The 25,346-nt window shown below is 41.3% G+C and overlaps 1 protein-coding gene across 1 annotated transcript in view; it reads right to left on the reverse strand.

Moving 5' to 3' along the window:
* LOC105492315 (F-box and leucine rich repeat protein 7) overlaps nucleotides 1-25,346 on the reverse strand; it is a 437,970-nt gene that overhangs the window by 328,625 nt on the left and 83,999 nt on the right. The window lies entirely within an intron of this gene.

Genomic DNA, 25,346 nt, shown 5'->3' on the forward strand with positions numbered 1-25,346 from the left:
ACCCCAGCTCTACTAAAAATAGAAAAATTAGCCCGGCGTGGGGGCACGTGCCTGTAATCCTAGCTACTCGGGAGTCTGCAGCAGGAGAATCGCTTGAACCCGGGAGGCGGAGATTGCAGTGAGCCAAGATTGTGCCATTGCACTCCAGCCTGGGCAACGGAGTGAGAGCCCATCTCAAAACCAAACCAAACCAAACCAAAACAAAAGAAAGCTATCGCTAATGACCAACTGGTTATATCACAGATGAATTCTTTTTGCTCCACAAGTGATGATCAAAACTCTTACGTGCAGCTGAGAAACATCATTTTCCAACAGTCTTTTCTTCCCCATGGTAAATGCAATGAACTGAATGTTTATGTCCTTCCAGAATTCACATGATGAAATCCTAACGCCCAAGGTGATGGCATAAGGAGGTGGGGCCTTTGGGAAGTGGTTAGGTCACGAGGACTCTGCTTAGTGCCCTTATGAGACATCCCACAGAGCTTCCTTGCCCTTCTGCCACATGAGGACACAGTAGAAGACTATTTATAAAGCAGGAAGTGCATCCTCACCAGACACTAAACCTGCCGGCACCTTGATCTTTGACTTATCTGTCTCCAGAACTGTGAGAAATACATTTCTGTTGTTTATAAGCCCCCCAGTCTATGGTATTTGGTCATAGCAGCCCGAATGGACTAAGACAGTACAGAACTCTAGCTAAGTAGCATAAGCTTACAATCTAAATTCATACAGAGTAGAACTCCTCAGACTTTGGAGTTTTGTTTGCTTATGATGAAAGTCACGGAACAATCCAGGCTGATGTTTAATATCACTTGAGGAGGGAATGGCTCAGGTGATATTACCGATGTGAGTATCAGGGAACTCAGAAACACGGCCATCATTTCCTCTCACTATCGCCCATTGCTCATTGGGACTTAGGCTCTGAACAAATCTGTTATTCCCTTTGTCCCCACCCCTTCCACAACCTCTACCCTCAGAATTAACCAAAACAATGCAGTAATTGTCCATTTGTTTTTGCCTAACCAGCCTTTGTGGTCTGGCAGTTGTGGCCATTTATCTGCCATGGTTCATCTTTGGAAGTCGGTTGACATGGCAGACTGGGCACCTAGTTAGAAGTATGTCCACATGGCCTCTGACCCCAGTCTACCACTCTCTTGCTTTCTGACCTTTGACATTCACTTCTCCCCTTGCAGCCTCAGTATCCATATCTGGTAGGGAAAACTGCTGGAAAAACGATTCCTAACAGCTCAATCTATAATTCTTTGAGTTCATTACTTCACTCCTCAAACCTCTATAATCCAAACCACTCCATTTAATAAGGCAAATAACATTATTGTGCAACATCAATACGTAGACTTAAATTATTTTTATGATATTGTTGCTTAGTGATGTGCAAATGGAAAACTAGAAATGAACTCCATATGCTCTAGCTCTGACTCAACAATAAAACTAAAACAAAATAACAAATTAAATGTAAAAACAATAAAATCCATAACATTCAAATTAACGGCTTTAGTTTAACACAATGGATGATGTTATTTTGCTGAGATTAAACTGTCGTTCAAAATTTAAATACAGTACTCGCTGCTAAAGCCAATGTTCTCTTGGTTTTGGCATGCACGTGCCCACTCCAGGCTGCGTGAGGACTCACTTGCATATCACTTTCCTCAACTCAGGGAACACTTCCCTCCTACAAAGAGATGGCATCGGGTGGCTTTCACTGAGTCTGACTGTATCAGCCACATTTTTAAGACTGCTCTTTTGTTGCTTATTCATCTACAACCACTGGAGTAGAGCGCCTTCCTTTAAACATAGGGAAACTTGGACAACATAACTCATGGCAGGACTCTCTTATAAAGGGGAAATAATACACAGCTATTCATTATTTTTAAGATTATCATGAAAATGAAAGCACAAAATAAAACTACACATTTCAGAGAAAATTCTCAGACACACGTGAGAACACACGTGCTGATCCATCAAAGGGCTGCAAACTCCAATTTAAAAATTGCTTGTTTATGAAAAAAGAGTATAAGGTTGAGGAAACAAATAATAATGTTATTTATAATAATAGATAACAATAAGTGCATATGTTTCATTGAGCACTCTAATAAATGCTTTACATGCTTTCTCTTATTAAATAGTCATTACGCCCTACGACAGTATTTCTCAATCATTTTCTCATTATTTAACCCTCCAAGGAAACTGTTTAGACTTTTTTTTTCCTAAGTACCCCACCCCCAATGAAATCGCACCACCACAGATCTACTGTATATCTCTTATGTACTATGTATGTGATTCTGCTTAATACAGTGTTTCTGGCAGGGCTGTATTGTGCCCCTTAGGAGCAATATCACCACCATTGAAAATCTATGTCTTTTGATAAGTAAAACATTTTAAAGTACCTGAGAATTTAATTAAGTAATTAAGGAAATCAATATTTTGTTTTTATTTTTGTTTTCTTTTTTTTTTTTTGAAATGGTGTCTCACTCTATTGCCCAAGCTGGAGTGTAGTGGCGCCATCACAGCTCACTGCAGACTAAACCTCCTGGGCTCAAGTGATCCTCCTGACTCAGCTTCCCAAGTAACTGGAACTACAGGCACACCAACACACCTAGCATTTTTTTTTCTTTTTTTTTTTTTTGTAGAGATGAGGTTTCATTATGTTGCCCAGACTGGTCTCAAATTCCTGGCCTCAAGCAATCCTCCCACCTTGGCCTTCCAAAGTGCTAGGATTACAGGCAAGAGCCATCGTTGCCTGGCCAATACAGTTGATTCTCATAACTTGAGATATTTAGGTTCTATAAAGTAACCATAAACACTAAATTAGCAAATCATTGCCCCAAAGGGAAACAGAGTTAGGTTCCTGTGAGCCTCTGCTCACATTTTTATCAATTGATCAACACGTCAATTTGGTTTTTGTGTGTTTCTATTTAAAGACATCTTATTTAATACATATTGTTGATGCATTGTCATGGAACTCAGTGCCAGTGGCACTGTAATTCATGTCTGAGCAAAGCTTATCTGACACATATTGGCGACATCACAGCCCTCTTGCACTTAGGAACACTACACAGCTCTTCAACACTACACTTGGGGGTCGTCTTAATGAAAACAGCAACAAAAAGCACAAAAAGCAAAAAAAAAAAAAAAAAAAGGCAACAAAAAAAGGACCCCAAAAAGAACACTGTGCATAGTAGGAGAGCTGAAACAGGAAGGCAGAGTGTCACCGTGTTCAGCCTCATCTGGGAAGGTATGCATTGCACAACACAAATATTTTACTGCTCTGCATGTATTTGTGAGTGACCCTAAAGTGCCTCAAGAGTTGATGTGGTGATTACGCATAAATTTTAGCAAGTAGGCAAATTCTCAAATATGAAATCCACAAATAATGAGGACTGACACTGCGTCATCTTGTATTATATGTGATGTTGCAGCTTGCGGCCCGCTTCCATGTAGATGGGGATAGGGAGCATGGAGGATCTGGAGTGAAGAGGCCTGGGTTTATATCTGGATTGGCCAATTATTAGTTTTGGGCAAATTATTAGACCCTCTCTATTGTAGTTTCTTTAGTTTCTTCAGCTGCAAATGGGGTGAGGTGGAGGGTCAATTCCTGCCTCATAGGGTTATTGTGAAAATTAAATAAAATAATTCAGTTTGAGTACTTAGGATAGTGTGAGCACCTACGAAATACCCAACAAATCTTTGTAGAAAAATAATTCAGTTTCTGTCCTTAGGATATTGTGAGCACCTAGGAAATACCCAACAATCTTTGTAGGATCCTGTGTTGGGATACCATGATATGTTCTTCTGCCCTGCTTCTGGAAGCAATAATCATCTCCTTGTTGAGTTCAAGTGGAGAGGGAGGCGGGAAGGGTGGTGCTCAGAGAAGAAATGTTACAGAAGGAATTCAGAGGGAAAAAACAAGGGGAATATTCCGTTTCTAATATTCAAAAGCAGAAGTCTGCAGTATGACGATGTTCTTGCAAGTCAAGCTATTGTCTCAGGATGGAACTGCCTACATTCTCAGCCCCTTTAGAAAATCAAGAGTGAGAATGTCAGATTAGACCCTGGAGTTGTACATACGGAAAGTCCAGATAAGAGGGAGGTGGTGTGAAGAGCACAGGAAGCCACCCTATGGTGACACTGGAAAAGACCAGGAGAAAGAGAGGCACAGGAGGGGAGCAGCCAGATTGCACTTTGGTTTCCCTCTCTGGGATTCTTCTGAGAAAAAAGACAGTGTGTTGGATAAGGGAGAGTGATATGGTTTGGCTGGGTCCCCATCCAAATCTCACCTTGAATTGTAGCGCCCAAAATTCCCACGTGTTCTGGGAGGGACTCCCCGGTGGTAGATAACTGAATCATGGGGGCGGTTTTCCTCACACGGTTCTCGTGGCAATGAATAAGTCTCACAGGATCTGATGGTTTTACAAGGGTTTCGCCCCTTCACTTGACCTTCATTCTCTCTCTTGCCCGCTGCCATGTAAGATGTGCCTTTTGCCTTCCACCATGTTGTGAGGCCTACCCAGCCATGTGGAACTGTGAGTCCATTAAACCTCTTTTTCTTTGTAAATTACCCAGTCTCAGGTATGTCTTTACCAGCAGCGCAAAAACAGACTAACATAGAGAGCAACTCCGGAGGCTGTAGAATTGCTGTCACCTCACTCCCTATGCTAAGGATGCTGCAGAGCACCTGCCCTCAGACTGCTCAGCCAGCAGCTAGAACCATGGCTACATCAAGCTGCTGGGTAGCACAGTCCAGCTCAGGGCAGTCTTCGCTGCAGCTTGTGGAGTCACCTGGGTTTCATGGGGGCACTGACATGATCACAAGTCAAGGAAAGTCTGTTGGGGGCTTGCCTTAGGGAGTCAACACAGTAGAGTGAGATGCTTCTATTAGCCACAGCAAGAGAGCAGATTGCCATGTCAGGGCCAACTGGGAGGCACAGTCAGACCTGGGCATTAGGAAACAATAAGAAACACTGGCACAGTGATAGACCAAATGAAAGGATGCTTGACTAGAATAAAAGACCGGCACATTCACTCGCAAAAGACACTCTACTACCAGCAATAACTAAGCTATGTTGGTTTTAGAATATGTCCACAAATTCTTTGGCATTCCCATTTCAAAGGCTGAAGCCTCATCTCCCTCCACTTAAATGGAGAAAACTCTGGGGGTTGAACCTGTGCCTCAACTTGCCCTTCAGATGGCTCTGATTCACCAAGTGTGAGAAGCAGGCAGTGGCTTGACCTCTCCATTAGCTGTATTGAGAACCCGGGATGATGAAGGTGAAATGAGCAGCCCAGTGAGTAGCACACTAAGGAGTGTGTAATAAACATCAGCCACTGTTACATCACCCATCAGGGCTGCCTGCTTCGTGTGAAATTGGAGTGATGCAACATGCCCAGGTGAACATCTCTCAAACTTTCTAAGCACTCTTGTCTCAACCATAAAATAAAGATATGCACATGCAAACAAAAGACAGCCATTACCTCTGGCAGGTAAAGCATGAAACCATGACCAATGCCTGTGAGAACTCACCCTGTGAAGTTATTAATATTGACCCATTTGTTCAATTTGTATTAGAAATTAAGAAAGGAAAAGTAAAATAATTATTTGACTGTTACATAAATAAAATAAATACTATATATGACATAAATTATACATAATTTAAATATCCAGGAAAAATCCGCTCTTTCTAACTGCTTTACATACATGAAAGTTTATTTGTTTATTTGACCAACAGCTATTAGACCCATCAGGGGCCATTAGTACATTGGAACCGTGCTGGCTGGATTCGGTAAAGTAAAATTTTGCACTTTCTTTAATTTCCTCGCAAGTGGGCTAAAGCCCCAAAGGAAGACAAATGAACAAACAATTAGGTATCAAATACAAATAAACATCAAAGCAAGGGGAAATGAACACACTAAGTTTGGTAAATGTTATCTGTAATAGGCTAATATATATACACACACAATTCTGAGCCACTGAAATCAGCTGGTGGATCGATAATTTTGGTCAAATGAGACACACTATTAACTCAGCAACGTTAGCAGAAGAATGTCCTGGTCTTGTCTTCCTATCACACATTCCTTTGGGCTGCCTGTTAGAGCGTGCCAGGTTTTCCTAATGTTTGAAGATAATGTTCATTTAATGGGGAGCCCTTTCAGTGAGGGACTTTAAGTTTCTTTTAAGAATTCCCATAGGTACTATGCAAAACTAAGTTTCTTCTCTTTTCTCATTTCTAGTACTCACGCTGATTTTGCAAATGCAGCTATTTAAAACAAGACAGTTAATTTATTAATATTATGACACAACCAAGATAAAGAGTGTAATAGAAAACAAATCAATGGGGTCGTATGGTTACCAACACTCTTAAGAATCTAAGACATCTCTTGCAAAACCGATTCATGATATCTATTCCAGATCATATGCACTGCATTGATCACACGGATTACAGCTGCTGACTTCTAACATGAAATCCACACACAAGTACATGGATCCACGTGGAGGCCTCAGCCCCTTATTTCCTGCTTCTCTCCACTGTCTTATTTTCAATGCTGCTGGTGCACCATGAAAACCTGATTTAATACTAAATGTCCATATCAAAGGTAAGGGAATTTTTTTTTTTTTCAAGATCTCAGGATCAGATCAAGGGAACGGTGGGTCATATTTGTGCGTTGAATTCCCTCTTATTTTCCTGACTGGTATCTTGAAATAATTTCTTATCTTCTTTGATCCACAGTTCAATGTCTGTCCCTACAGAATAACATAACATCAGTTATCTCAAACAATGATCTGGCTTAATTCCTGGCCCAGGTGCATATTAGTTTTTGGAAAGAAACTGAATACCTATTGTAAAAGTGTATTAGCTCTTTCAAGCCAAAGGGGACTGATTAAATAGATGACTTCTCCACGGGTGGAGGCCTTCAAGTGGGGCAAGATGAGGAGGCAGAGAATCCTGAGCACTCTGCTTCATTTTTTTGTGAGCAAAAAACATGAGACAGCGTCCTTTGTTTTTGCGTCTGGTATTCTTTGTTCCACCTGGCAAAGATTAGAAGCAGGGGCTGAGGAAGGAGAGGGCAGGAAAGGAAATGAAACAGAAGGGAAATTGCTAAAGTCATGTCTTCCTTTCTTCCTTTCAAGCCACTGAATGTTCTAACTGGTACTTTCTTTACACTGAATGTCCTAACTGGTACTTTCTTTAAACCAAACCACCTAATAAGTGGTCTCAGGGCCACTGAGCAAGATACCCATGTCTTCAACTGGAGTGATCCAGGACGCAGTCCACAGATGAATTCTTTAAAATTGCTATAAGCCATGACCTCAATGCCTACACATAGAGTGGAGAATTCTCGCCACAGCTGCTGTCTTGCTATGTCACTGTGCTTATGCAAGCATGAGAATATACATAATCATACAGGCATACATGTACATTGTGTGTGTGTGTGCACGTGCATGTGTGTTCTGCTAGAGTCACAGCATGAAGACACGATAAAGGCCTTCTAGGATAATGGGTCAGAGTTAACCTCTAAAAAGAAAACTGACCAAAAAACCTATAAAATAGAAAAAATTAAAGATAGCCCTCTAGTGAGGTAGTATATTTCAAAGGATGAACTATGAAACCTTCATAAGATTAACCATACCCAGTTACATGGGACCAGCTGAGTCAATTCTATCAGCCTCTTCTTTTTGTAATTTTAAAATAATTGACAGATAAAAATTACATATTTAAGGTGTAGTATGTGATCATCAGATACACACATATATTTTACAATGATTGAGCATGTACTTCACATCAGCACTTGACTTGGGACAGGATCTCTTCCCCTAAGATGCTGTCATTCTACTGGGTTTACGTCCAGTCTAAGAAGGCCAAGGACATATTTTAGCATTTGCTCCATTGCCAAATGACAAAGTGAAGCCACCATTCAGAAGCAAGATCTGGTTTACGGTGCTTGCTATTTTTAATGTTTTTTAAATTGTGGTAAAATGTATATAACACAAAATTTGCCACTGTAATTGTTGTAAGGATATAATTCAATGGCATTAATTATATTCATAACGTATGAAACCATCTTCACTATTTCCAAAATGTTTTCATCACCCCAAACAGAAGCTCTCTGTAACCATTAAATAATAACTCCTCATTCCTCCCTCCCCTAGCCCCTAGTAACGTCTAATCTGCTTTCGATCTCTATGAATTTGCCTGTTCTGGATATTTCACACAAGTGGAATTACACAATATTAGTTTTTCTGTGTCTAGTTTATTCCACCTAGCATAATGTCTTCAAGGTTCACCCACATTGTTTCATATATCCGTGTTTCGTTCCTTTTTATGACTAAATAATATTCCACTCTGTGTGTATACCATATTTTGTCTATTCATTCATCTGCTGATGAACACTCGGGGTGCTTCCATCTTTTGGCTATTGTGAATGCTGCTGCAGTGACGGAGTGCTGGAATTTGACTGCTTGTGGTTTTTCACTTTTGAACTTCTACTGCTTGTTGTTTCCAGCTGAAATCAGATCCAGCTCTGTGGCTGGAGCAGAGGAACAAGGCACACAGCAGTCTTCCAGGAGAGAAAGGAGACAGTCCCACTGCTGAGTCTGCAACTCCTTGAGGGCCATTTACAGCCCTGCTGCAGCCCCAGGACAGCAGAGAGCTTGGGTTTAGGGAAAGGATTCCACTGAGTATAGTGTTACCTCTGGGCAGGGCTGTATGGCCGGTGCTACTGGCCACAGTGAATTCAGAACAGCAAAGCAGCAGATGTCACAAACGCTAACAGAGCAGATGCAGATCACAGGATCCCTGCACACACCTGCTGCAAAGCCCCCCTCTTCAACAGCCAGTGGATGCCTGGGGGATTCCCCTTCTTGCCTAAATGGGGACTCATCACTTTCTCTGTGGGAAAGGCCAGAGCTGCAGCCTCAACTGAGATGGCTAGAGCCGGAAGGACCGTCCCACTCAACACCACACAAGCAAAACGATAATGTGAAATGGAAATTCCTACTTTAACACACACAGGGCCCCGAAGGATAGAAATCATTTAAGTCGACTAGCTAAAGGGTAAGGAGAGAAAGAATAGAAGTCATTTGTCAGGTGTGGTGGCTCATGCCTGTAATCCCAGCACTTTGGGAGGCCGAGGTGGGCGGATCACTTGAGGTCAGGAGTTTGAGATCAGCCTGGCCAATATGGTGAAACCCTGTCTATACTAAAAATACAAAAATTAGGCGGGTGTGGTGGCATATGCCTGTAGTCTTAGCTACTCCAGAGGCTGTGGTATCAGAATCTCTTTAGCTCGGGAGGTAGAGGTTGCAGTGAGCCAAGATCACGTCACTGCACTCCAGTCTGAGTGACAGGGCAGGACTTTGTCTCAAAAAAAAAAAGGAAAAAAAAAAATAGAAGTCATCTAAGTTGATCAGCAATCATTCCATATAACAACTTATTCTTGGAGAAGGGTTTTCTTAGACAAAAATCTCAATTAAAATCAATCCATTGTGCATTATTCCTAGAGGATGTAATAGCTAATAATAAAAAGAGGAAAAGAACATGACTTTCACACAGTCCTCCCTTTTATTTTTGCTGAGATACAGTATTACTCTGTCGCCCAGGCTGCAGGGCAGTGGTACGATCTCGGCTCACTGCCACCTCTACTTTCTGGATCTCAGCTTACTGCAACCTCTGCTTTCTGAGTTCAAATGTTTCTTGTGCCTCAGCCTCCTGAGAAGCTGGGATTACAGGCACGTGCCATTATGCCCAGCTAACTTTTGAATTTTTAGTAGAGACAGGGTTTCGCCACATTGGCCAGACTGATCTTGAACTTCTAGCCGCAAGTGATCCACTCGCCTCAGCCTCCCAAACTGCTGGGGTTACAGGCATGAGCCACCGCACCCGGCCCCACATAGTCCTCTTAAACCCAGAGAAGGTAGCAGGAGGCTGAAAGTCTTCGGCATGCCTCATGCAGCACCCTGGAGGGCATGGAGTCAGAAGTAAGGCTTGGGCCTGAATTCTGGCTTTAACAACTGGCTAGTTGAGCTTCAGGAAGTTCCTTACATTTTCCATACCTCAGTTTCTTCATCTATAAAATGAGTAACAGTCAAGATAGCCTCATAGAAGTATCATGGGGAAAAAAATTAAGTAAACAAGTAAATTGCTTGGAATGGTACACACATATAATAAATAATGAATTAGCTATTAATCATCCTCTCTAATAATATTCTTAATCAATAATTCAATTTAATTCAACAAATACAGGCTAAACTTATTGTATGCAAAGGATTATGGTTAGCACTAAAAAAAAAAAAAAGACACAGTTCATATTAGGCTAGGGAGATAAAGCACAGACAGATAAATAGAATGAAACATAAATGCAGTATGATGTTGGACAGTGGCTCCTGCCTGTAATCTCAACACTTTGGGAGGCTGAGGCAGGAAGATCATTTGAGGCCAGGACTTCAAGACCAACCTGGACAATACAGCAAGATCATGTCTTGACAAAAACCACAATTTAAAAAATGTAGCCGGGTGTGACAGTGTGCACCTGTAGTCCTAGCTAGTTGGGAGGCTGAGGCCAGAGGATCACCTGAGCCCCCGTGTTTGAGGCTGCAGTGAGCCATGATGGTGCCACTGCACTCCAGCCTAGGTGACAGAGAGACCCTGTCTCTAAAAAATAAAAACACATTTTAAAAAATCCAGTATGCTTAAGTTTCAAAATGGGATCCTTAAGTGACATTCTCAAACACTGTTTTATTTTCTTTTTTAAGAGTATTTTCTTCTTCTTTTGGCGGGGAGGGTAAAGGTACTTGGGATCTGAAGATACTTGTTCAAGGTCAAAGGGTTGACCAACATCCAAATACTACTTTGTTCACAAAACTTCATTATTGTTTCGTATGACTGCTTTTTAAAACACTGGCAATAAAAATATTTAGGTTGATTGGAAACAATCAAGCCTGTCTTCTGCATTTGATGGTCAACTCCATGAGGGTAGGCTCCATGTCTGCCTTGTCCCCTCCCACATCCTCAAAAGTAGGACTGTGCTGGGTATGTTAACTGTGTTGAAATGAGAGAAGTAACTGCATGAATAAACTAGAAATGTATTCCTAATGGAATATCCCTGGTCCATAACATTTTCTAACAAGCACTATCCCTTCCTTACCAGCACCATTCAAATCTGTGCCACCCACCAAGAAACAAGAGTTTTTACACAACGGTTATGTGTAGAACCTTCAAACTACCTACAGAGTCCCCGTGGTGACATGCTGTAATGTACTCCGTATTTGTTTCCACTAACTGGGTGGTTGAAAACAATAAAAATTTATTATCTCACAGTTTTGAAAGCTAAAGTCTGAAATCAAGGTGTCATCAGGGTCATGCTCCCTGCAAGGACTCCATGGAGACTCTGATCCGTGCCTCTGTCTTCGCTTCTTGTAGTTGCCAGCAATCCTTGGCATTCGTTGGTTTGTGCCAGCAGAACTCCAGGTGCAGCCTCAGTCATCACATGGCTGTCTTCCCTCTGTGTGCCTCTGTGTCTCTTTTCATAAGGTCATCAGTCATATTAGATCAGGGGTCACCCTACTCAGTATGCCCCCATCTTAAAATTAATTTTATGTGCAACAACCCTATTTCCAAATAAGGTCACATGCTGATGTTCCAGGAAGGACATACATTGTGGGGTGAGGAAGAGGACACTCTTCAATGCAGTAGATACTCCAACATTAATTTCTGCAGAATTAAACAGCAGAAAATCCTACCCTGAGTCTCTCAAATGATCATTTGTTCAAGTTTCATTGTATGGCAGTATTATTACGGGTGGAAAAGAAAGATGAGCAAGTAAGATTGAATGTATCATGGAATGCTAGAAATCTCAAAGAGTCCCCCAGCTTGTGAAAAAGCAGGCACTTGGCACCCCAGTACGGGTGGTTTCAAGTCTAAAAGAGCAGGCAATATGTCACTAAAGGCACCAGGGCAGAGCCTCCCCTTCTCACACACCCACCTACAGGCCTTTAGGCAATTGTGCAAGAGTTAACACAGATGCCAGCTGACACAGAGACAGATGCTGCTGCAGCTGCTGACAGATGGTGCTTCACAGCTGGGTTTCTGAAGACAGTAATGAGAAGACTAGAGCACTGGACAGGCTAAGAGTACATGCATTAACACAAGAATTTCCACTGTAATACAAGTCAATCAAAAGTCATTTTTATGCTAATAACATCACTACAATTTGTACCACTCCCAGATCTCACAGATCATGAAAGGACTTGTGCCTTACACAATCTGGATGTATAATAAAAGTCCAGTGTTCTTTCTAAAGTTCATTGGTGGTTCTATACAATCTGGGAGCACCTTAGAAGCCATGTGTTCATTTCTTGGCATCAAGAGCCTCTGGTGTTAATAAATCCATAACTGCCTCTTCTGAGTCACTCATTCATTCATTCAACGTCCCATGTTACACACAATTCCACGACCAAGCCATCTCGGCCATAAAGGTTATTTCTTGCAGGATTTTGGGAGCGGGGAAAGAGTGGAGAAAACATGACTATTGCCTTTCAACAGAGAATGTAGTGAAAAGAGAGGCAGCACTATCCTTTGAGTCTGTGTGGCTTTATGTGGCTCAACCCCAGGCAAAAGACAGACAGACAGTTATAGACATTTGTGCCTTACTGTCACTCATTGATTTTTAGGGTTTTCATACAAAGCATATTTACCTTAATTATCACTGAAGATCAGTCTAAATTAGTGAAAATTCTGAATAATAAATTTTAAAAGGCATTGATTCTCCTCCTTTCATGCATAGCATAATCCTACCAACAGTACAAGAAAAAAAGGGATTATTTATTTAAGATCTTAATCTTATTTAATGCAAAACAATTTTAAGATCCCGCTATGTTTCCCACCTCCCATTGCCCATTTATCAAAGAATCATAAGCAAAAGTTGACTGTCAAAATTCTGTATCAAGAAATGAGAAGATTCAAACAGCCCTTTTTGGTAAAGAGAATTATAACTGAGAAATAAAAATAAAATTCTAAGACTCCCTACCAAATGAACAGACCCCCCTCTCTTGGTCAAGGGGACTCCAGAAAAACCTTGGAAGTTGATTTCCCAGCCATGACAGGCAAGGAGGGTGGGCATGCCTTGTTATACCCCTCCCTCACTTTCTTCCACAAGGGTTAAAGAGAAATAAGCCTTTTCAAAAGACCGCACCACTGATATCAACCAACTGTCTGACGCTGCCCCTCCTTTCTGTGGTTCTGACAATCCAATCCACCAGCATTCCTTCCTGATAAGAGACCACTGACCACAGAGTGGTTCTGGCCAGTCTACAGAGGATACACAGTGAAGGTTTTCATGTCCTCTGCTTCACCTTTTGACGGCAGATAACTGAAACCACCACCCTCGGATCATCCTAATGCTGACATTTTTTGAACATGGGTCCTATGAGGCAGCATGAAGCTCAATTGAGCATGCGCATGTTTCTCCTTTCATAAATATTCATGACTGCTCCTATAGCTTATTGAATATGTGTATTTGGCCACCTCATTCAGTATAAATCCCTGTGTTATTCTTCCCACCCTTGACATGTCTGTTTCTGGCTTCTAACCAGAGGCTACGCTTCCCCACCTGTCAGAATGGCCACCCTGCAGGCTGCAACCCTTTCTGAGAAATAAAGCTCTCCTTTCCAAATTTATGAACCTCATCATTTTTCAGCTGACATAACAAACACATTTTCCTACCACAGAAAACTAAATATAGCTAAGCGCTGAAATGGAGAAAGTGGAATCTGCAGCTCAATTTCACACTTACTCCCTTAATAACTGGGGAGCCCTGAGTAAACTACCTTAACGCTTCTCAGCATCTATTCCTGTACCTCTGACTGGGGAAAGGAAAACTGGAGCAGATCATCTTCAAGACCCATTTCAGCTTTCCACACTCACATTCTTCACTTCTCTCTGCCCAAAATGTCATTAACCTTCTAGCAAAACTACAAACCACTTTACAATCCCAAACCATGATCCAAAAAGACCTAAAAGTTAAGTGGAAGGATAGATAAGATAGGGTTTTTAACCAACTTTCTCTTCCTAAATTGAAATTTTCTGTGTGTTTGTGTGTAACATGTACACACACACACACTAAAAAATATATATATATGCATACATATATACACACACATGCAAACACACACATATATATCCACATATGTGTATTTCAGCCACCAAAGCATAGCTGGATTATTTCACTGCTGTCTCTTCTCTTTGGGGATGTGACTTTTAAATTTGAGAATCTAATATGATCTTCTTAGTCCCCAAATGAAGGTCCCAATTTTATTACCTGCTATGTCCCCTAAAAACATCATTATTTTCCTCCCTGTCTCCTCCACTGTCCTTGCAGCAGAGGCTTCCTTTGGCCCATTGTGGAAAGCTGCAATTCTATTTAACAGGAGTAGAAGTGATCACTTCCACCAGTAGGCCTCTCTGAGCACAGAGCAACAGAGAAAGTATAAATGGCAGCTACAGAGTACCTCACAGATAACCCGAATCTTTCTACTACTACAATTTGTAGGAAGGAGAAGCTACAAGAGTACATTGAATGCAGCAATTGCCCTCACTTCTGTATCCATTTCATCCCTAACTTTGTGTTGCTGCCACATGGTTGGGTAAGACTGATGTCACCTCTATTCCATCAAGGAGCTCTATTTACCCTAAGCCCATCAACACAGACCCATCCTCATTGCCCAGTGATTGCTCAGGAAGACAAGGAGGGGGAGTGAGGGACAGATAAATGATCAAAGTTGTTCACTGGTAAAGAAAGAGATGCATGCTCTCTTTCTCTCTCTCTGGATATAACCATAGGCCTTGTTGGACGCCATACTGTATTACAAAGGAGAGTCAACAATTTCAATAAAAATGCACATGGCAAAACAATGATTAAAAAAAATATCAGGTAAGGATATCACTGAGCCATTACCAGTTCAACGGTCCCAACACCCACCCTACCACTGGACTTCTCAGTTACGTGAACTAAGACAAGACAGTCTGTCTGCCGCACCTGGTGGTAAATGTTGGAACTGCAGCAATTTTATGCTTACCGAAGCTGTATCTCGAATTCAAGGGGGAAAAAAAAAAATCCTCATCCTAAAGGTAAGACACTTTTTTCCACATGAGAAGAGCATTTTTTAATTTTAGAGACTGACTCTATGAAAGGCTGAATAAGTATAAAGTAATAATTTTGAGAGTGATGGATTGTAACGTTTTAAATAAGCACAACCAAGTAGAAATAAGAAGCATACTTAGCCACATGATGAATCTGATAAGGCTGGAAAATAGTTTAATGTACTCTGGGTAATAAACAGATGACCTGGTAGGTCTCTTTCCTCTTTGAAAAACTTTAATTCAGCTTCCACCTATAATCTATGATGTATTTTTCAAAGCTTTATGCATTTTTTAAAAAATCACTCCCCCTAAATTTTGCATTTACAGCCCTTTTATCATATAAATTGCGGTCATAACCTAAGTTAAGGTTTGCAGCAGCTAGTGAAGGGAAAGGTCTGGCTTCTATAAAAGGAGAAACATTAAGCAAAATAAATCTTGCCTGAAACTGGAATAGTTCTTGAATATAACAACTTAGGAGCTAATCTCTCTTCTCTTTTGAAAATATAATAGCTTTGCCTTTGAGCCAGAATAGATCAAATAATCCAGGGATAGCTGTTATTCCTTTTCTCATTCTTTTTCTTGATGTACTGACACTTGATTAATAATTGTACAATTCCTGAGAATTCTTTTCCCAAACTCTTCTAGCATGAAGGCATCACTTCATCCATAAAGGTGACGGGAACATTCGGACTACTCTTCCCTCTAGTCTAAAGGAAGAACAGGGCCAGGGATTGAAGCTTTCAATCTACACATTAAAATCTTCCTCTGCTCTAGGCCTTCACCCACCTTCTTGCAAAACTTTGTTGGAATGTAATTTATAGGCCTTCAACTCATTGAAATTAAAAGTAAGAATTTCAGGCATTTGAGATTTTTTTTTTTTCAAAATGATATTATCTAGAGAGATATTTTCACCCATATGGTTTGGGACAGGCAGAATAAGCTTACTGGCTTCAAGGTTTATATAGCTTTTATAAAAATGAGATGCAATCAAGTATTTGGGTCTCAGTGTTTTCTCTCCTATCCCTGGCACTCATTTTAACATATAGGAAATAGAGGCGAAACCAAAGTGCTGTATTTTTATTCTCTGCTCTCAATACAACACAGTTACTTCTGTGACTTCTGGTCAGCAAAATGCGTACGGATAGTAGTTTCTCCCCACCAACAAGCAAGCAGTCAATCAATTCTGCAGCAGATTCTCCAGCTGGGTATCCTATAATTCAATTTAATTCTGATGCTATCTACCTAAAGATAGTGTCAGATTTCACAGGTTGAGGGCTCAGTCCCACAAGGCTGCCCCCACTTAGATGCCAATCACATGTCCAGCTCACTCATACTTCTGATCAACTGGCTACAAAATGAGGTTTCCATGACCTCTTCCGTGGGTTTGATAAATTTGCTAGGATAGTTCACAGAACTTAGGCAAACAGTTAGGTTTACTGACTTACTATAAAGGATATTGCAAAGGATAGAGATGAAGAGATGCACAGGGCAAGGTATGTGGGAGGGGGCATGGAGCTTTCATGCCCTCTCTCGGGGCACCACCCTCCAGGAAGTTCCATGCATTCAGCTATCTAGAAGCTCTCCTAGCCCTGTCCTTTTGAGTTTTACGGAGGCTTCATTACATAGGCATGACTGATTTCGTCATGAGCCATTAGGCTCAAACTTCAGCCTTCTCCCCAACTTGGGGTACTCTGTGCCCAGAATGCAGGGGAAATAGTGTCAGTCTTTTACTCTGGTTCAGGCAGGCACTGCCCTTGTGGGTTTGGAATAGGAATATATGGTATGCGCAACTTTGTAGATTTTTTTCTTAATTCAAGCATTTATTTTTCAATTGCCTTACCAAATTCTTATTTATTTATTTTTGTGGAGACGGGGTCCCGCTATGTTACCCAGGCTTGTCTTGAACTCCTGGGCTCAAGTAATCCTCCTGCCTTGGCCTACCTAAATTCTGAGTCGACATTTATTTTTATTTTAATATGAGGAAAAGTCATATAAAAAAAGGAGACAAGAATTAGTGCTGAATAATTACTCATCTATTAAAACCAAAAAAATACTCTATACATCTCACACAAAAATGAATTACACTATGCTTTTTTAGTCTAAAGGCAGAATGTACTTTAAAAAATGCCTTTTTCTTAGTTATTTCAGAAGCGTACCTTAGCCTGGTTTTGGCATGACCTTTCATTCTGATTTAACTGGTTTCATGTGGTAGGGTCAAGAGTCTTTGTTTTTACAGACAAGAGTGCTTCATTCTAATTCTGACTGTGTACTTGAACAAACTTCTTAATATCTGTAAGTCCCCATTTTTCCCTTCTGTCATGCAAGAGAATTAAGGCTGCGATGGCCCCTTAACTCTTCCAGCAGGCCCCAATGAGTGTGTTCTGCGATCTTATTATTTCACCAAATCCCCAGGTACCCACTGAGATAGGACCCATGGGACTATTCTCACTGACTTCAGGAAGAAACTAAGGTAAGGACTGTATAACTGTTCCAGAGCTTGTAAGAAAAAGCTCCAGGCATCAGAGACCTCACCACCATGCCACATCATCTCCTTAGATTTTTATTGGAGCCTTGGATGAAAAGCCCAGATGCTGGAGTCAGTGCACTTTGATTTAAATCTTTTTGCTACTATCCATCTGCTTGACTTTGGAAAGATGCTTAACTCTTTGCCTCAGTGTTCTTATTTACAAAATGGTGTCCCAGATTTTCTACGAATTAACACATGTAAAGCACCTACTTGGAGGTTTGACACATAGTTAGTGCTCAATAAATGTTACCTAGTTAAACGTTGCAAGAGTGCAGATTAATACAGTTGTATAATACTTCAAAATCAAACAAAATTAAATCCCTACATCAGCACTGCAATCTAAATAAATTATTCTGAATTAATTATCCAATTAAAGAATTCAGACCAGATCTCTCCAGGTGCTTCTTTCCTCCCTGTACATCAACCGATCTTGTCTGCCTGCAATTCCCCGCACTCGTCACATGCAGCACAGCCTCATACCCCTGTTCCAACTCTTCCAAGCTTAGAATGACATCTCTTCCCCTCCCGATCCATTTTCAACTCCTCCACAGCAGCCTTTCTGGGTCTCTGAGATCCCTTCCCCACTTGGAATGTTGTACCATTTACAGTCATTTGGCACTTAACATAGTAATAATCACAACTGACACTTATAGTACTCTTGGGATCATACCAATTTGTTTTTATGTATATTTTCTCACTGCATTGCATTCCTATCTTCTTACATGCCCTGGGATCATAGCCTTGTACACACTGCAGCTGGCGAAAAGACTACACGTGGAGCCCATGGGAGAAGTTTACTGCTGCTGATGGCAATGCTCTAGATACTAGGAAACAAAAGCGAAAAGGTGAGGGTGAACCTCTTGTCACATACAGGAATGTATTTTTAAATGTAACACTGACTAGGATTCCACATCACTCTGACAGATGCACAGAGGATCATAGCAAGGCAACTAAACTTAGCAATGGGAATGGACACACAGAGAATTAGAGAGGAGACAGTGTTTCTCCTGCAATCAAGAACTTTTGCAACATGCAAAGAAAAGAGGTCGTTCTGATATCGTTGTCAGCAATAGCTGGAGTATGGTATATCACTAGTACAGATTATATGCAAAGAGCCAGTCTATAACTCTGAAAACCTGATTCCCGGAACATTTCCAAAGCAGTCTGTGAGTCTCTATTTTGGACTGGCCCCTTTTCTAGCAGCAGCCTCTTCAGGTCCCTGAAGCCGAACTGCGGCTCCAATACCAAGGACAAGCCCACTGTCTCCCACCTCCATCCCCAGTGTGAGCTGGGAGTAGCAATCATGTTCCTGTTCCTAGCCCTGGGTGACACGCATCAGGAATTTAGACTGTCTGGTGAGAGGCCAGTGGGTACTCCCATCATTCACACAAAACCTACCTCCCTTACCACTACATAAGAAATGGAAACACCATTTCAAAGAGTAGTTTTCTGGCCTGGACCGCCCAAGATCAGAACAGATACACTTTTAACCTTTTCAACTGTTTGCTTTTCAAATGCCTTACCAAATTCTTGACCTCTGTGACCCACCATATGTCCGCCTTCCATTCGATGAAAAGCCTAGAAAACCAAGACGTGAAACCTCCTGTTTAGCCTTCTCAACCTCATTCAAAAGGACAATATTTCCCTTTCACTGCATAGTGTAGCAGTGGAGGCAAATGCCTTAAAAACTTACCTAATTAATCACTCAAATAAACTCCAGCAACAAATAAATACTAAGTGTCTAATGTATACAGAACATATTGTGAGCACTGGACAGTCATTTGGTCTAAGGAAAGAAATGAGTAGACTGAATCTTTAGTATTACATTGAACCATAAGAAACTGCCATTTTCACAGGTTAAAAAGGTTCAAAATCAACACTGTCATATGGTTCAAACTAATTATAAACATTTCTTTGGGGTTACCTTCCAAGTTGGTATTGAGTATGAAAATAACTAAACTTCACTGGATAGTGCCCAAGACGTAGTTACATACACTGAATTTTTCTCTAGAGTACATAGTGCCATCCATACTGAGTTGCCAGTTGGCATATGTAGAGAAATAGCATACATTCAGCATAAAGAGAGCAAATTCACCAACTCCAAAAAGGGATAAAAAATACTTGTTACACAAATTAAACAAAGTAAAAAAAAAAAAAAACCTGTACATTTTTATGTCTATCTCTTAAAACTATTTAGCTTTTTACAAAAGCTAGGAAAGTGCTAATGAAGTGCTATGAAGTGCTAATCTAAATCTTTGCACCAGAAATCTTAATGAGAATTCCACACCAAGCAGAGAAAGACTAAGGCCTGCTTATTTCTTTTTTGAGATGGAATCTACCTCTGTCGCCCAGACTGAAGTGCTGTGGGGCGATCTAAGATCACTGCAGCCTCCGCCTCCTGGGTTTAAGCAATTCTCCTGCCTCAGCCTCCCTAGAAGCTGGGATTACAGGTGTGTGCCACCACGCCTGGCTAGTTTTTGTATTTTTAGTAGAGATGGAGTCTCACAATGTTGGCCAGGCTGGTCTTGAACTCCTGACAGGTGATCCACCCGCCTCGCCCTCCCAAAGTGCTGAGATTATAGGTGTGAGCCACCGCGCCCAGTCCAGGCCTGCTTATTTCTAAAGGAGAGGCAACTAGCAGAAACAATCTAGAGGAAGTGAGAGGGAGGAAGGGGCACGTGGGGAACAAAATGGCAAGCAAATATTCACCAGCTGATCCCTGTAAAGCTAACCGGCTTCAGTCTGTCCACTTTTCACTTTAAAGGCTCTAAAATTTCAAATGTTTTCTAGGACTGGTACTCTACCAAGAGGATGGTTTCACTGCCTCTCTTAAGTATTTCCCAGTATTCAACCAAATGCCTAACCATACAGTAGCCTACAGCAGATCACACTTCCTTTGTGTGTGATACGCATATCTGATCCTGGACTCTGTCTTTCATCACTACTTTTTTTTGCTTTTCATTTACAAGCACAAACAAAATTTTAGCTCAAGGCTAAAATCTGAGGTAAACAGACTATCCATTATACACTTCGAATAATGACCTCTCATTAATAAAACTTCTTTTCTCTCTGTGACCTAAAGGTTAGGAGCATAATTTTCAGTTTTGAATTTATATAGAAAACAAACAACAACTCCAAAAACTAAAAGTTTGGACAAGATGTGTAGACAAATCTCTTCCTCCCTCTGATGAGCCAGGTCTTCAAATCCGTTATTATAAAACACACTTAGGGGCAAACGGCACAACATTTCCATGAGGCTCTCAGGGGTACTCACATTTTAAATGGAGAGCCTGAACTTAAACTGCAAAATAGTGTAGGTTTCAGGCACTCTATAGAAAAAAAGAATATTTGTGATAGCGTTAGGCTGTGTAGTTGGCACTTCATACACATAATCTGAAATATAATCTTCACAACAAGCTTATGGCCTAAGTATTATTATCTCTATTTTCAAGAGAACTGGAGCACAGAAATTTAAATTGCCCATGATCACTGGGCAACTGTATCCCAGAGCCAGGTCCATCTCCCTCCAAGACTCATCTCCATGCTGCTGCTATTCCATCAAAAGTTAAATAGATGACTATTAAGTTTGTGGGTGAAGAATATAAAACTGGGGCAGAGGATGGACAGACAGAAGGCCTAAATTCTAGGCCACATTCTAAAATTTTTCAGGCAAGAGATTTAAGTCTCTCTGAGTCTCATTTCCTCAGAGCACGAACACAGTAGGTATCCAATGTAGACTTGTTCAGTTCAAAGGTTATTATGCGTCTCTGAGATGCTTCAGTGTAGTGGGCTTTAGGGTGACCCTCCTACCACAGTAGGCAGATGGCTAAAGATGTGGCCAACCTCGGGCACAGTGGCTCACACCTGTAATCCCAGAACTTCGGGAGGCCGAGGCAGGCAGATCACAAGGTAAAGAGATTGAGACCATCCTGGCCAACATGGTGAAACCTCGTCTCTACTAAAAATACAAAGAATTAGCTGGGTGTGGTGGTGTGTGCCTGTAGTACCAGCTACTCAGGAGGCTGAGACAGGAGAATCACTTGAACCCGGGAGATGGAGGCTGCAGTGAGCCAAGATCGCACCACTGCACTCCAGCCTGGTGACAGAGTGAGACTCCGTCTCAAAAATAAATGAATAAATAAATAAATAAATAAATAAGAGGCCAACCTTATTCTTCACAAATTTCAAGACTCACATCACAAGATCTGGGGCAGAGGGGACTGATATAATTTGAGCTCCTGTCCCTGTCAAGTGCGGGAGAGAAATGGAAGCTAACACTTCTCAACTCGGGCTTTGGTCCTAGGCCTTCCATTTACCCTTAGCCTTCCTATGTGCCCAAGCCCTTAACAAGAATATTATTTTCATTTTATAAGGTGCAATTGCTACTTGAACGCCTAGCTCCATAACCTGTAAAATTCTCCATTCTTAATGAAAAACTGTCACAGTCTGCTACCACCCATGGGCAAAATGGAATTGTAACCATGCAAGTCTGCGGAGATGCTGGGCCCCAAGAAAACCAGATCTGAATTTCTGAAACGCTACGAGAATAAAAAGGGCAAGCTATGGTCCTTGTGGTCCTAGGCTTGTTATTCACACAATTAAAAATCTGCCTTCTTTATAAAGAATTCTTCATCCTATAAAAATAGAAAGGAAAATGAGACAGAACATAAAATAATAATACAACTTTTAGGTTAACTAGAAGCACTTTCCCCAATAAAGTTACGTGACTCAGTAATTTATATTGATCTGGTTCCTGCTTTAACAAGCAGGACTTAGGAGCTGGGAACCTAACAGTGGCATCATCTCTGCTCTCAACACATCCACAGTCCAGGGAGGACTAATCTGACGACCGTAATCACCACTACAGTGGCTATAAATAAAGGCAAGTTGCTCAAACCTGGTTGGGGGCAGTAAGATGACCTGGAAAGTTAGACAATGGAAAATGTGCATCCCAAGGAGAATAAGAGGCCCAGAAGCAAAAGGGAATATTGAGCATTCAGCAACCACAGATTATTTACTGGGGCTAGAGAAGACAAATAAAAGAGAAAAAGGAGGTGGGAGGTAGTGATGAAACTTGAAGGCTTGCAGACCATGGTAGGGAACTTGAACCCTATCCAGAGAGCAGTGAGGAACCTCTGAAGGATTATAACAAGCAGACTGGCATATCAGATTGCAGAAAGCTAGGTCGAGCTTAGAGAAGGGACTGGAGGTAGTAAAAGTAGAGGCAGTGAGTCTGGTTAGAAAGCTGTTATGGAGGTAGCAACAATGGCTGAAAATAAATGAATAAATCCAAGAGATGTAAATCCAGTAGAAACACCAGGAATTTGTGATTGGACAGATGAGGCAGCAGAGAAAGTCCAGGTGGCATCTAGGATGATTTTCTCAAGTGTTCAGAGGAGTAAACGTGGCCCAGTCTGTCCAGTACTCCACAGCTCTCCTCTCTCCCACTTGCCTCTTCCAAGCATATCTTCCTAACACCATTTACTCTCAAGGTCAAAGATATCTTAAGAGAGGTTGAAAACAAAGATCATTGTTTTAAGAACAAACATGGTAGGAGCATGGGTCGGTGAACGAAGTCCCAATCTTCATTGTTTTTGGAAACACAGAGGATCTAGTGTAAGCCAATTATTCACAGCAACATTCGTTAGCTGCAGAGCAGATGCAGAAGCCACTGAAGCACGTGGACCCACAGTGTTCCACAGCCACTGCCTGAATCTCATTTGTGCATCATCACCTCTGATGATGACACTGAGGACATGCTGGCTGTGCCATGGCTGGCTTTGGAAACCAACAGGGGAATCCAGAAAACAAAGACAGCTACTCGGGCCATGCATTGGCCTGATGTTACCCCACCAAGGTACCCTCTCCTTTAGGCTTCTTAAGATAATAACTTCCAAAGCCTTTTCTTCTGATTTGAAGAACTAATAGGAAAATAAATCATGCAATTCATCAAGCCTTTTTATGCACAAATACTGTATTAGTCTCTTCTCATACTACTACAAAGAAATACTTGAAGCTGGGTAACTTATAAAGAAAACAGGTTTAAGGGGTTCACAGTTCTGTAGGCTGTACAGGAAGCATAATCAGGGAAGCCTTAGGAAACTTACAATCATGGTGGAAGGCAAAAGGGGAGCAGGCACAACTTGCATGGCTGGAGAAGGAGGAAGAAAAAGAAGGAGGAGGCACTACACACTTTTAAACAACCAGATCTTGTAAGAACTCACTATCATGAGAAAAGCCAGGGGGAAATCTGTCCCCAAGATTCAATCACCTCCCACCAGGCTCCTCCTCCAACATTGGGGATTACAAATCAACATGAGATTTGGGTGGGAACATAAATCCAAACCATATCAAATACACAGCATGATATACCCCTCACCGCATCCAAAGTGTCCAGGCAGAAATACAGACAACAAACGGTTTGCTTGCTAATACCCAAGGTATTGGGTATTGCCTCTGTGTCAGAAGCATGGAGTTTCTTGCTATTCTTCCTCTTGTATATCCACCTTTCTTTCTCAGTTAATATACTTTGTAGGTCATTCTATTAGTTACAACAACAAGAAATCATCTGAAATTTCTCAGGAAAAGCGCTTCTGTGATCCACAGTATTTCTATATAAAGAAAACAGATTAGCTGTGTCAGAGAACACAAAAATGAGTTGAGTTTTTAAAAAAGAAAGAGGTTGGATTAAAATCTTCACAGTTTGAACAAAGTAAGGATCTAATTGTACAGACCTTCAAAAACTCATAGTTTAATAATTTTACCATAACCTGCATGGAGACAGATCATCTAGAGAAGTCAGAGATACACATTACAATTGGGAAGAAAGTTAAATCCAAATATCCCGATTTCATACAACCTGTTAATGAGTCAAAATTACAACATGGCAGCCAAGCGTGGTAGCTCACATCTGCAATCCCAGCACTTTGGGAAGCCAAGGTGGGCGGATCCCTTGAGGTCAGGAGTTCGAGACCAGCCTGGTCAACATGGTGAAACCCCGTCTCTACTAAAAATACAAAATTTAGCTGGACGTGGTGGCAGGCGCCTGTAATCCCAGCTACTCGGGAGGCTGAGACAGGAGACTCACTTGAACCTGGGAGGCGGAGGTTGCAGTGAGCTGAGATCGTGCCACTGCTCTCCAGCTTGGGCAATGAAGTGCAAAACTCTGTCTCAAAAAAAAAAAATTACAACATGGCTTTTGTCATGTGCCACAGTTTCTCTGTGTGATGAGCGAAGTCACTGATTTACACATCAATAATTTACAATGTGCAGTAAAACTAGCCTAAAATATTTCAAAGTGATAGCTTATTTTGGGAATAACAGCATTCACATTAAAAACGTGACCATTCAGTTCTGACAGTAAATAAATCACCGGACAGTGTCTCCACAATCTACCACCATTGAGCAATAAATCTTTGGATTCAACTGTACACCAGACATAATGCTGTAAAGTAAAAGTCTAGTTTTACCTCAGCGACCTCAGTTTTGCCTCTGCTGGACAGTAAATCTGATGCAAAATGAGCAAATAAGGGTGGCTGAGTTTCAACCTGGCATAACAGTGAGGCTTTGTCAAGGATCCCAGAATTCAGAGAGTTTTTAGGAACAACAACCAAAAAAAGTTTGAAAAACAAAAACATATGCTAAACAGCTGGGGATGGAGAAACTAAAGG

This window comes from Macaca nemestrina, chromosome 6, assembly GCF_043159975.1.
Source record: "Macaca nemestrina isolate mMacNem1 chromosome 6, mMacNem.hap1, whole genome shotgun sequence".
NCBI classification, from domain to species: Eukaryota; Metazoa; Chordata; class Mammalia; order Primates; family Cercopithecidae; genus Macaca; species Macaca nemestrina.